At 48.0% G+C, this 11753-nt stretch overlaps 2 non-coding genes across 2 annotated transcripts; both read left to right on the top strand.

The window, feature by feature from the left end:
* Positions 1-5490: 5490 nt before the first annotated feature.
* On the top strand, positions 5491-5563 carry TRNAD-GUC (transfer RNA aspartic acid (anticodon GUC)). Its single transcript has one exon. It is a non-coding gene; the product is annotated as a tRNA-Asp (tRNA).
* A 1833-nt stretch (positions 5564-7396) lies between these two features.
* Positions 7397-7469, top strand: TRNAD-GUC (transfer RNA aspartic acid (anticodon GUC)). The gene has a single exon. It is a non-coding gene; the product is annotated as a tRNA-Asp (tRNA).
* The last annotated feature ends 4284 nt before the right edge of the window (positions 7470-11753 follow it).

The raw sequence follows: 11753 nt of genomic DNA, 5'->3' as shown, positions 1-11753 counted from the left end.
TGTTACGTAAAAAGTCAAAGTTTTTCCACAATACCGGACGACCATTTAATTTTTGGGCTTCCGTTGCGCAATGGTTAGCGCGTTCAGCTGCTGTTCAAAAGACTGGTGGTTTGAGCCCTCCCGGGAGCGGTGTTGTGACGTCTCAGATGTAACATAAAATGTCAGAGTTTTTCCACAATACCTGACGAACATTGAATTTTTGGGCTTCCGTGGCGCAATGGTTAGCGCGTTCAGCTGTTAATCGAAAGGTTAATGGTTCGAGCCCACCCGGGAGAGGTGTTGTGGGGTCTCAGATGTAGCGTAAAAAGTCAAAACGTTTCCACAATACGTGACAACCATTTAATTTCTGAGCCTCCGTGGCTGAATGGTTAGCGCGTTCGGCTGTTAACCAATAGGTTAGTGGTTCGAGCCCACCCGGGAGCGGCGTTGTGGGATCTCAAATGTAATGTAGAAAGCCAAAGTTTTTCCACAATACCTGACGATCATTTAATTTTTGGGCTTCCGTGGCGCAATGGTTAGGGCGTTCGGCTGTTAACCAATAGGTTGGTGGTTCGAGCCCTCCCGGGCGCGGTGTTGTGGGATCTCAAACGTAACGTAGAAAGTCAAGGTTTTTCCACAATACCGGACGACCATTTAATTTTTGGGCTTCCGTGGCGCAATCGTTAGCGCGTTCGGCTGTTAACAGAAAGGTTGGTGGTTCGAGCCCACCCGGGAGAGGTGTTGTGGGGTCTCAGATGTAGCGTAAAAAGTCAAAACGTTTCCACAATACGTGACAACCATTTAATTTCTGAGCCTCCGTGGCTGAATGGTTAGCGCGTTCGGCTGTTAACCAATAGGTTAGTGGTTCGAGCCCACCCGGGAGCGGCGTTGTGGGATCTCAAATGTAACGTAGAAAGCCAAAGTTTTTCCACAATACCTGACGACCATTTAATTTTTGGGCTTCCGTGGCGCAATGATTAGCGCGTTCAGCTGTTAATCGAAAGGTTGAAGGTTCGAGCCCACCCGGGAGAGGTGTTGTGGGATCTCATATGTAACGTAGAAAGCCAAAGTTTTGCCACAATACCTGACGACCATTAAATTTTTGGGCCTTCTTGGCGCAATTGTTAGTGCGTTCGGCTGTTAACCGAAAGGTTGGTGGTTCGAGCCCAACCGGAAGAGGTGTTGTAGGGTCTCAGATGTAGCGTAAAAATTCAAAACTTTTCCACAATACGTGACAACCATTTAATTTCTGAGCTTCCGTGGCTCAATGGTTAGCGCTTTCGGCTGTTAACCAATAGGTTGGTGGTGCGAGCCCATCCGGGAGCGGTGTTGTGAGGTCTCAGATGTGACGTAAAAAGTCAAGGTTTTTACACAATACCTGACGAGCATTTAATTTTTGGGCTTCCGTGGCGCAATGGTTAGCGCGTTCAGCAGTTAACAAATAGGTTAGTGGTTCGAGCCCACCCGGGAGCGGCGTTGTGGGATCTCAAACGTAACGTAGAAAGCCAAAGTTTTTCCACAATACCTGACGACCATTTAATTTTTGGGCTTCCGTGGCGCATTGGTTAACGCGTTCGGCTGTTAACCAATAGGTTGGTTTTTCGAGCCCACCCGGGAGCGGTGTTGTGGGATCTCAAACGTAACGTAGAAAGTCAAGGTTTTTCCACAATACCGGACGACCATTTAATTTTTGGGCTTCCGTGGCGCAATCGTTAGCGCGTTCGGCTGTTAACAGAAAGGTTGGTGGTTCGAGTACACCCGGGAGCGGTGCTATGAGGTCTCAGATGTTACGTAAAAAGTCAAAGTTTTTCCACAATACCGGACGACCATTTAATTTTTGGGCTTCCGTTGCGCAATGGTTAGCGCGTTCAGCTGCTGTTCAAAAGACTGGTGGTTTGAGCCCTCCCGGGAGCGGTGTTGTGACGTCTCAGATGTAACATAAAATGTCAGAGTTTTTCCACAATACCTGACGAACATTGAATTTTTGGGCTTCCGTGGCGCAATGGTTAGCGCGTTCAGCTGTTAATCGAAAGGTTAATGGTTCGAGCCCACCCGGGAGAGGTGTTGTGGGGTCTCAGATGTAGCGTAAAAAGTCAAAACGTTTCCACAATACGTGACAACCATTTAATTTCTGAGCCTCCGTGGCTGAATGGTTAGCGCGTTCGGCTGTTAACCAATAGGTTAGTGGTTCGAGCCCACCCGGGAGCGGCGTTGTGGGATCTCAAATGTAATGTAGAAAGCCAAAGTTTTTCCACAATACCTGACGATCATTTAATTTTTGGGCTTCCGTGGCGCAATGGTTAGGGCGTTCGGCTGTTAACCAATAGGTTGGTGGTTCGAGCCCTCCCGGGCGCGGTGTTGTGGGATCTCAAACGTAACGTAGAAAGTCAAGGTTTTTCCACAATACCGGACGACCATTTAATTTTTGGGCTTCCGTGGCGCAATCGTTAGCGCGTTCGGCTGTTAACAGAAAGGTTGGTGGTTCGAGCCCACCCGGGAGAGGTGTTGTGGGGTCTCAGATGTAGCGTAAAAAGTCAAAACGTTTCCACAATACGTGACAACCATTTAATTTCTGAGCCTCCGTGGCTGAATGGTTAGCGCGTTCGGCTGTTAACCAATAGGTTAGTGGTTCGAGCCCACCCGGGAGCGGCGTTGTGGGATCTCAAATGTAACGTAGAAAGCCAAAGTTTTTCCACAATACCTGACGACCATTTAATTTTTGGGCTTCCGTGGCGCAATGATTAGCGCGTTCAGCTGTTAATCGAAAGGTTGAAGGTTCGAGCCCACCCGGGAGAGGTGTTGTGGGATCTCATATGTAACGTAGAAAGCCAAAGTTTTGCCACAATACCTGACGACCATTAAATTTTTGGGCCTTCTTGGCGCAATTGTTAGTGCGTTCGGCTGTTAACCGAAAGGTTGGTGGTTCGAGCCCAACCGGAAGAGGTGTTGTAGGGTCTCAGATGTAGCGTAAAAATTCAAAACTTTTCCACAATACGTGACAACCATTTAATTTCTGAGCTTCCGTGGCTCAATGGTTAGCGCTTTCGGCTGTTAACCAATAGGTTGGTGGTGCGAGCCCATCCGGGAGCGGTGTTGTGAGGTCTCAGATGTGACGTAAAAAGTCAAGGTTTTTACACAATACCTGACGAGCATTTAATTTTTGGGCTTCCGTGGCGCAATGGTTAGCGCGTTCAGCAGTTAACAAATAGGTTAGTGGTTCGAGCCCACCCGGGAGCGGCGTTGTGGGATCTCAAACGTAACGTAGAAAGCCAAAGTTTTTCCACAATACCTGACGACCATTTAATTTTTGGGCTTCCGTGGCGCAATGGTTAACGCGTTCGGCTGTTAACCAATAGGTTGGTTTTTCGAGCCCACCCGGGAGCGGTGTTGTGGGATCTCAAATGTAACGTAGAAAGCCAAAGTTTTTCCACAATACGTGACGACCATTTAATTTCTGAGCTTCCGTGGCTCAATGGTTAGCGCGTTCGGCTGTTAACCAATAGGTTGGTGGTTCGAGCCCACCCGGGAGCGGTGTTGTGGGATCTCATATGTAACGTAGAAAGCCAAAGTTTTGCCACAATACCTGACGACCATTAAATTTTTGGGCCTTCTTGGCGCAATTGTTAGTGCGTTCGGCTGTTAACCGAAAGGTTGGTGGTTCGAGCCCAACCGGAAGAGGTGTTGTAGGGTCTCAGATGTAGCGTAAAAATTCAAAACTTTTCCACAATACGTGACAACCATTTAATTTCTGAGCTTCCGTGGCTCAATGGTTAGCGCTTTCGGCTGTTAACCAATAGGTTGGTGGTGCGAGCCCATCCGGGAGCGGTGTTGTGAGGTCTCAGATGTGACGTAAAAAGTCAAGGTTTTTACACAATACCTGACGAGCATTTAATTTTTGGGCTTCCGTGGCGCAATGGTTAGCGCGTTCAGCTGTTAATCGAAAGGTTAATGGTTCGAGCCCACCCGGGAGAGGTGTTGTGGGGTCTCAGATGTGGCGTAAAAAGTCAAAACGTTTCCACAATACGTGACAACCATTTAATTTCTGAGCCTCCGTGGCTGAATGGTTAGCGCGTTCGGCTGTTAACCAATAGGTTAGTGGTTCGAGCCCACCCGGGAGCGGCGTTGTGGGATCTCAAATGTAACGTAGAAAGCCAAAGTTTTTCCACAATACCTGACGATCATTTAATTTTTGGGCTTCCGTGGCGCAATGGTTAGGGCGTTCGGCTGTTAACCAATAGGTTGGTGGTTCGAGCCCTCCCGGGCGCGGTGTTGTGGGATCTCAAACGTAACGTAGAAAGCCAAAGTTTTTCCACAATACCTGACGACCATTTAATTTTTGGGCTTCCGTGGCGCAATGATTAGCGCGTTCAGCTGTTAATCGAAAGGTTGAAGGTTCGAGCCCACCCGGGAGAGGTGTTGTGGGATCTCATATGTAACGTAGAAAGCCAAAGTTTTGCCACAATACCTGACGACCATTAAATTTTTGGGCCTTCTTGGCGCAATTGTTAGTGCGTTCGGCTGTTAACCGAAAGGTTGGTGGTTCGAGCCCAACCGGAAGAGGTGTTGTAGGGTCTCAGATGTAGCGTAAAAATTCAAAACTTTTCCACAATACGTGACAACCATTTAATTTCTGAGCTTCCGTGGCTCAATGGTTAGCGCTTTCGGCTGTTAACCAATAGGTTGGTGGTGCGAGCCCATCCGGGAGCGGTGTTGTGAGGTCTCAGATGTGACGTAAAAAGTCAAGGTTTTTACACAATACCTGACGAGCATTTAATTTTTGGGCTTCCGTGGCGCAATGGTTAGCGCGTTCAGCAGTTAACAAATAGGTTAGTGGTTCGAGCCCACCCGGGAGCGGCGTTGTGGGATCTCAAACGTAACGTAGAAAGCCAAAGTTTTTCCACAATACCTGACGACCATTTAATTTTTGGGCTTCCGTGGCGCATTGGTTAACGCGTTCGGCTGTTAACCAATAGGTTGGTTTTTCGAGCCCACCCGGGAGCGGTGTTGTGGGATCTCAAATGTAACGTAGAAAGCCAAAGTTTTTCCACAATACGTGACGACCATTTAATTTCTGAGCTTCCGTGGCTCAATGGTTAGCGCGTTCGGCTGTTAACCAATAGGTTGGTGGTTGGAGCCCACCCGGGAGCGGTGTTGTGGGATCTCATATGTAACGTAGAAAGCCAAAGTTTTGCCACAATACCTGACGACCATTAAATTTTTGGGCCTTCTTGGCGCAATTGTTAGTGCGTTCGGCTGTTAACCGAAAGGTTGGTGGTTCGAGCCCAACCGGAAGAGGTGTTGTAGGGTCTCAGATGTAACGTAAAAAGTCATAACTTATCTACAATACCTGACAACCATTTCTGAGCTTCCGTGGCTCAAAGGTTAGCGCGTTCAGCTGTTAATCGAAAGAATGGTGGTTCGAGCCCACCCGGAAGAGGTGTTGTGGGGTCTCAGATGTAGCGTAAAAAGTCAAAACTTTTCCACAATACGTGACAACCATTTAATTTCTGAGCTTCCGTGGCTCAATGGTTAGCGCGTTCGGCTGTCAATCGAAAGGTTGGTGGTTCGATCCCATCCGGGAGCGGCGTTGTGGGATCTCAAATGTAACGTAGAAAGCCAAAGTTTTTCCACAATACCTGACGATCATTGAATTTTTGGGCTTCCGTGGCGCAATGGTTAGGGCGTTCGGCTGTTAACCAATAGGTTGGTGGTTCGAGCCCTCCCGGGCGCGGTGTTGTGGGATCTCAAACGTAACGTAGAAAGCCAAAGTTTTTCCACAATACCTGACGACCATTTAATTTTTGGGCTTCCGTGGCGCAATGATTAGCGCGTTCAGCTGTTAATCGAAAGGTTGAAGGTTCGAGCCCACCCGGGAGAGGTGTTGTGGGATCTCATATGTAACGTAGAAAGCCAAAGTTTTGCCACAATACCTGACGACCATTAAATTTTTGGGCCTTCTTGGCGCAATTGTTAGTGCGTTCGGCTGTTAACCGAAAGGTTGGTGGTTCGAGCCCAACCGGAAGAGGTGTTGTAGGGTCTCAGATGTAGCGTAAAAATTCAAAACTTTTCCACAATACGTGACAACCATTTAATTTCTGAGCTTCCGTGGCTCAATGGTTAGCGCTTTCGGCTGTTAACCAATAGGTTGGTGGTGCGAGCCCATCCGGGAGCGGTGTTGTGAGGTCTCAGATGTGACGTAAAAAGTCAAGGTTTTTACACAATACCTGACGAGCATTTAATTTTTGGGCTTCCGTGGCGCAATGGTTAGCGCGTTCAGCAGTTAACAAATAGGTTAGTGGTTCGAGCCCACCCGGGAGCGGCGTTGTGGGATCTCAAACGTAACGTAGAAAGCCAAAGTTTTTCCACAATACCTGACGACCATTTAATTTTTGGGCTTCCGTGGCGCATTGGTTAACGCGTTCGGCTGTTAACCAATAGGTTGGTTTTTCGAGCCCACCCGGGAGCGGTGTTGTGGGATCTCAAATGTAACGTAGAAAGCCAAAGTTTTTCCACAATACGTGACGACCATTTAATTTCTGAGCTTCCGTGGCTCAATGGTTAGCGCGTTCGGCTGTTAACCAATAGGTTGGTGGTTGGAGCCCACCCGGGAGCGGTGTTGTGGGATCTCATATGTAACGTAGAAAGCCAAAGTTTTGCCACAATACCTGACGACCATTTAATTTTTGGGCTTCCGTGGCGCAATGATTAGCGCGTTCAGCTGTTAATCGAAAGGTTGAAGGTTCGAGCCCACCCGGGAGAGGTGTTGTGGGATCTCATATGTAACGTAGAAAGCCAAAGTTTTGCCACAATACCTGACGACCATTAAATTTTTGGGCCTTCTTGGCGCAATTGTTAGTGCGTTCGGCTGTTAACCGAAAGGTTGGTGGTTCGAGCCCAACCGGAAGAGGTGTTGTAGGGTCTCAGATGTAGCGTAAAAATTCAAAACTTTTCCACAATACGTGACAACCATTTAATTTCTGAGCTTCCGTGGCTCAATGGTTAGCGCTTTCGGCTGTTAACCAATAGGTTGGTGGTGCGAGCCCATCCGGGAGCGGTGTTGTGAGGTCTCAGATGTGACGTAAAAAGTCAAGGTTTTTACACAATACCTGACGAGCATTTAATTTTTGGGCTTCCGTGGCGCAATTGTTAGTGCGTTCGGCTGTTAACCGAAAGGTTGGTGGTTCGAGCCCAACCGGAAGAGGTGTTGTAGGGTCTCAGATGTAACGTAAAAAGTCATAACTTATCTACAATACCTGACAACCATTTCTGAGCTTCCGTGGCTCAAAGGTTAGCGCGTTCAGCTGTTAATCGAAAGAATGGTGGTTCGAGCCCACCCGGAAGAGGTGTTGTGGGGTCTCAGATGTAGCGTAAAAAGTCAAAACTTTTCCACAATACGTGACAACCATTTAATTTCTGAGCTTCCGTGGCTCAATGGTTAGCGCGTTCGGCTGTCAATCGAAAGGTTGGTGGTTCGATCCCATCCGGGAGCGGCGTTGTGGGATCTCAAATGTAACGTAGAAAGCCAAAGTTTTTCCACAATACCTGACGATCATTGAATTTTTGGGCTTCCGTGGCGCAATGGTTAGGGCGTTCGGCTGTTAACCAATAGGTTGGTGGTTCGAGCCCTCCCGGGCGCGGTGTTGTGGGATCTCAAACGTAACGTAGAAAGCCAAAGTTTTTCCACAATACCTGACGACCATTTAATTTTTGGGCTTCCGTGGCGCAATGATTAGCGCGTTCAGCTGTTAATCGAAAGGTTGAAGGTTCGAGCCCACCCGGGAGAGGTGTTGTGGGATCTCATATGTAACGTAGAAAGCCAAAGTTTTGCCACAATACCTGACGACCATTAAATTTTTGGGCCTTCTTGGCGCAATTGTTAGTGCGTTCGGCTGTTAACCGAAAGGTTGGTGGTTCGAGCCCAACCGGAAGAGGTGTTGTAGGGTCTCAGATGTAGCGTAAAAATTCAAAACTTTTCCACAATACGTGACAACCATTTAATTTCTGAGCTTCCGTGGCTCAATGGTTAGCGCTTTCGGCTGTTAACCAATAGGTTGGTGGTGCGAGCCCATCCGGGAGCGGTGTTGTGAGGTCTCAGATGTGACGTAAAAAGTCAAGGTTTTTACACAATACCTGACGAGCATTTAATTTTTGGGCTTCCGTGGCGCAATGGTTAGCGCGTTCAGCAGTTAACAAATAGGTTAGTGGTTCGAGCCCACCCGGGAGCGGCGTTGTGGGATCTCAAACGTAACGTAGAAAGCCAAAGTTTTTCCACAATACCTGACGACCATTTAATTTTTGGGCTTCCGTGGCGCAATGGTTAACGCGTTCGGCTGTTAACCAATAGGTTGGTTTTTCGAGCCCACCCGGGAGCGGTGTTGTGGGATCTCAAATGTAACGTAGAAAGCCAAAGTTTTTCCACAATACGTGACGACCATTTAATTTCTGAGCTTCCGTGGCTCAATGGTTAGCGCGTTCGGCTGTTAACCAATAGGTTGGTGGTTCGAGCCCACCCGGGAGCGGTGTTGTGGGATCTCATATGTAACGTAGAAAGCCAAAGTTTTGCCACAATACCTGACGACCATTAAATTTTTGGGCCTTCTTGGCGCAATTGTTAGTGCGTTCGGCTGTTAACCGAAAGGTTGGTGGTTCGAGCCCAACCGGAAGAGGTGTTGTAGGGTCTCAGATGTAACGTAAAAAGTCATAACTTATCTACAATACCTGACAACCATTTAATTTCTGAGCTTCCGTGGCTCAAAGGTTAGCGCGTTCGGCTGTTAACCAATAGGTGTGTGGTTCGAGCCCATCCGGGAGCGGTGTTGTGACGTCTCAGATGTGACGTAAAAAGTCAAGGTTTTTTCCACAACACCTGACGACCATTTAAATTTTGGGCTTCCGTGGCGCAATGGTTAGCGCGTTCGGCTGTTAACCAATAGGTTGGTGGTTCGAGCCCATCCGGTAGCGGTGTTGTGAGGTCTCAGATGTAACGTAAAATGTCAGAGTTTTTCCACAATACCTGACGAACATTTAATTTTTGGGCTTCCGTGGCGCAATGATTAGCGCGTTCAGCTGTTAATCGAAAGGTTGAAGGTTCGAGCCCACCCGGGAGAGGTGTTGTAGGGTCTCAGATGTAACGTAAAAAGTCTTAACTTATCTACAATACCTGACAACCATTTAATTTCTGAGCTTCCGTGGCTCAAAGGTTAGCGCGTTCGGCTGTTAACCAATAGGTGTGTGGTTCGAGCCCATCCGGGAGCGGTGTTGTGACGTCTCAGATGTGACGTAAAAAGTCAAGGTTTTTTCCACAACACCTGACGACCATTTAAATTCTGAGCTTCCGTGGCTCAATGGTTAGCGAATTCGGCTGTTAACAAATAGGTTGGTGGTTCGAGCCCACCCGGGAGCGGTGTTTTGGGATCTCAAATGTAACGTTGAAAGCCAAAATTTTTCCACAGTACCTGACGACCATTTAATTTTTGGGCTTCCGTGGCGCAATGGTCAGCGCGTTCAGCTGTTAACCGAAAGGTTGGTGGTTCGAGCCCATCCGGGAGCGGTGTTGTGACGTCTCAGATGTAACGTAAAATGTCAGAGTTTTTCCACAATACCTGACGAACATTTAATTTTTGGGCTTCCGTGGCGCAATTATTAGCGCGTTCAACTGTTAATCGAAAGGCTGGAGGTTCAAGCGCACCCGGAAGAGGTGTTGTGGGGTCTCAGATGTAGCGTAAAAAGTCAAAACTTATCCACAATACGTGACAACCATTTAATTTCTGAGCTTCCGTGGCTCAATGGTTAGCGCGTCCAGCTGTTAACCGAAAGGTTGGTGGTTCGAGCCCACCCGGGAGCGGTGCTGTGGGATCTCTAATGTAACGTAAAAAGCCAAAGTTTTGCCACAATACCTGACGACCATTAAATTTTTGGGCCTTCTTGGCGCAATTGTTAGTGCGTTCGGCTGTTAACCGAAAGGTTGGTGGTTCGAGCCCAACCGGAAGAGGTGTTGTAGGGTCTCAGATGTAACGTAAAAAGTCATAACTTATCTACAATACCTGACAACCATTTAATTTCTGAGCTTCCGTGGCTCAAAGGTTAGCGCGTTCGGCTGTTAACCAATAGGTGTGTGGTTCGAGCCCATCCGGGAGCGGTGTTGTGACGTCTCAGATGTGACGTAAAAAGTCAAGGTTTTTTCCACAATACCTGACGACCATTTTTTTTTGGGCGTCCGTGGCGCAATGGTTAGCGCGTTCGGCTGTTAACCGAAAGGTTGGTGGTTCGAGCCCATCCGGGAGCGGTGTTGTGACGTCTCAGATGTTACGTAAAATGTCAGAGTTTTTCCACAATACCTGACGAACATTTAATTTTTGGGCGTCCGTGGCGAATGGTTAGCTGGTTCGGCTGTTAACCGAAAGGTTGGTGGTTCGAGCCCTCCCGGGAGCGGTGTTGTGACGTCTCAGATGTAACGTAAAATGTCAGAGTTTTTCCACAATACCTGACGAGCATTTAATATTTGGGCTTCCGTGGCGCAATGGTTAGCGCGTTCAGCTGTTAATCGAAAGGTTGGTGGTTCGAGCGCACCCGGGAGCGGTGTTTTTGGATCTCAAATGTAACATAAATAGCCAAAGTTTTTCCACAATACCTGACGACCATTTAATTTTTGGGCGTCCGTGGCGAATGGTTAGCGCGTTCGGCTGTTAACCGAAAGGTTGGTGGTTCGAGCCCATCCGGGAGCGGTGTTGTGAGGCCTCAGATGTGAAGTAAAATGTCAGAGTTTTTCCACAATACCTGACGAACATTTAATTTTTGGTGTCCGTGGCGAATGGTTAGCGGGTTCGGCTGTTAACCGAAAGGTTGGTGGTTCGAGCCCTCCCGGGAGCGGTGTTGTGACGTCTCAGATGTAACGTAAAATGTCAGAGTTTTTCCACAATACCTGACGAGCATTTAATATTTGGGCTTCCGTGGCGCAATGGTTAGCGCGTTCAGCTGTTAATCGAAAGGTTGGTGGTTCGAGCCCACCCGGGAGAGGTGTTGTGAGGTCTCAGATGTAGCGTGAAAAGTCAAACTTTTTCCATAATACGTGATAACCATTTATTTTCTGATCTTTCGTGGCTCAATGGTTAGCGCGTTCGGCTGTTAATCGAAAGGTAGGTGGTTCGAGCCCATCCGGGAGCGGTGTTGTGAGGTCTCGGATGTGAAGTAAAAAGTCAAAGTTTTACCTCAATACCTGACGAAAATTTAATTTTTGGGCTTCAGTGGCGCAATGGTCAGCGCGTTCAGCTGTTAACCGAAAGGTTGGTGGTTCGAGCCCTCCCGGGAGCGGTGTTGTGTCGTCTCAGATATAACGTAAAATGTCAGAGTTTTTCCACAATACCTGACGAACATTTAATTTTTGGGCGTCCGTGGCGAATGGTTAGCGCGTTCGGCTGTTAACCGAAAGGTTGGTGGTTCGTGCCCTCCCGGGAGCGGTGTTGTGACGTCTCAGATGTAACGTAAAATGTCAGAGTTTTTCCACAATACCTGACGAGCATTTAATATTTGGGCTTCCGTGGCGCAATGGTTAGCGCGTTCAGCTGTTAATCGAAAGGTTGGTGGTTCGAGCCCACCCGGGAGAGGTGTTGTGAAGTCTCAGATGTAGCGTGAAAAGTCAAACTTTTTCCATAATACGTGATAACCATTTATTTTCTGATCTTTCGTGGCTCAATGGTTAGCGCGTTCGGCTGTTAACCAATAGCTTGGTGTTTCGAGCCCACCCGGGAGCGGTGTTTTTGGATCTCAAATGTAAC

The sequence above is a fragment of the Phalangium opilio genome, unplaced genomic scaffold (assembly GCF_054372755.1).
Source record: "Phalangium opilio isolate 3A_F unplaced genomic scaffold, DU_Popi_V2 ptg000390l_1, whole genome shotgun sequence".
Classification (NCBI taxonomy): domain Eukaryota; kingdom Metazoa; phylum Arthropoda; class Arachnida; order Opiliones; family Phalangiidae; genus Phalangium; species Phalangium opilio.
Note: the sequence above shows the minus strand (reverse complement) of the source record. Positions and strands in the feature narration are given on the sequence as shown.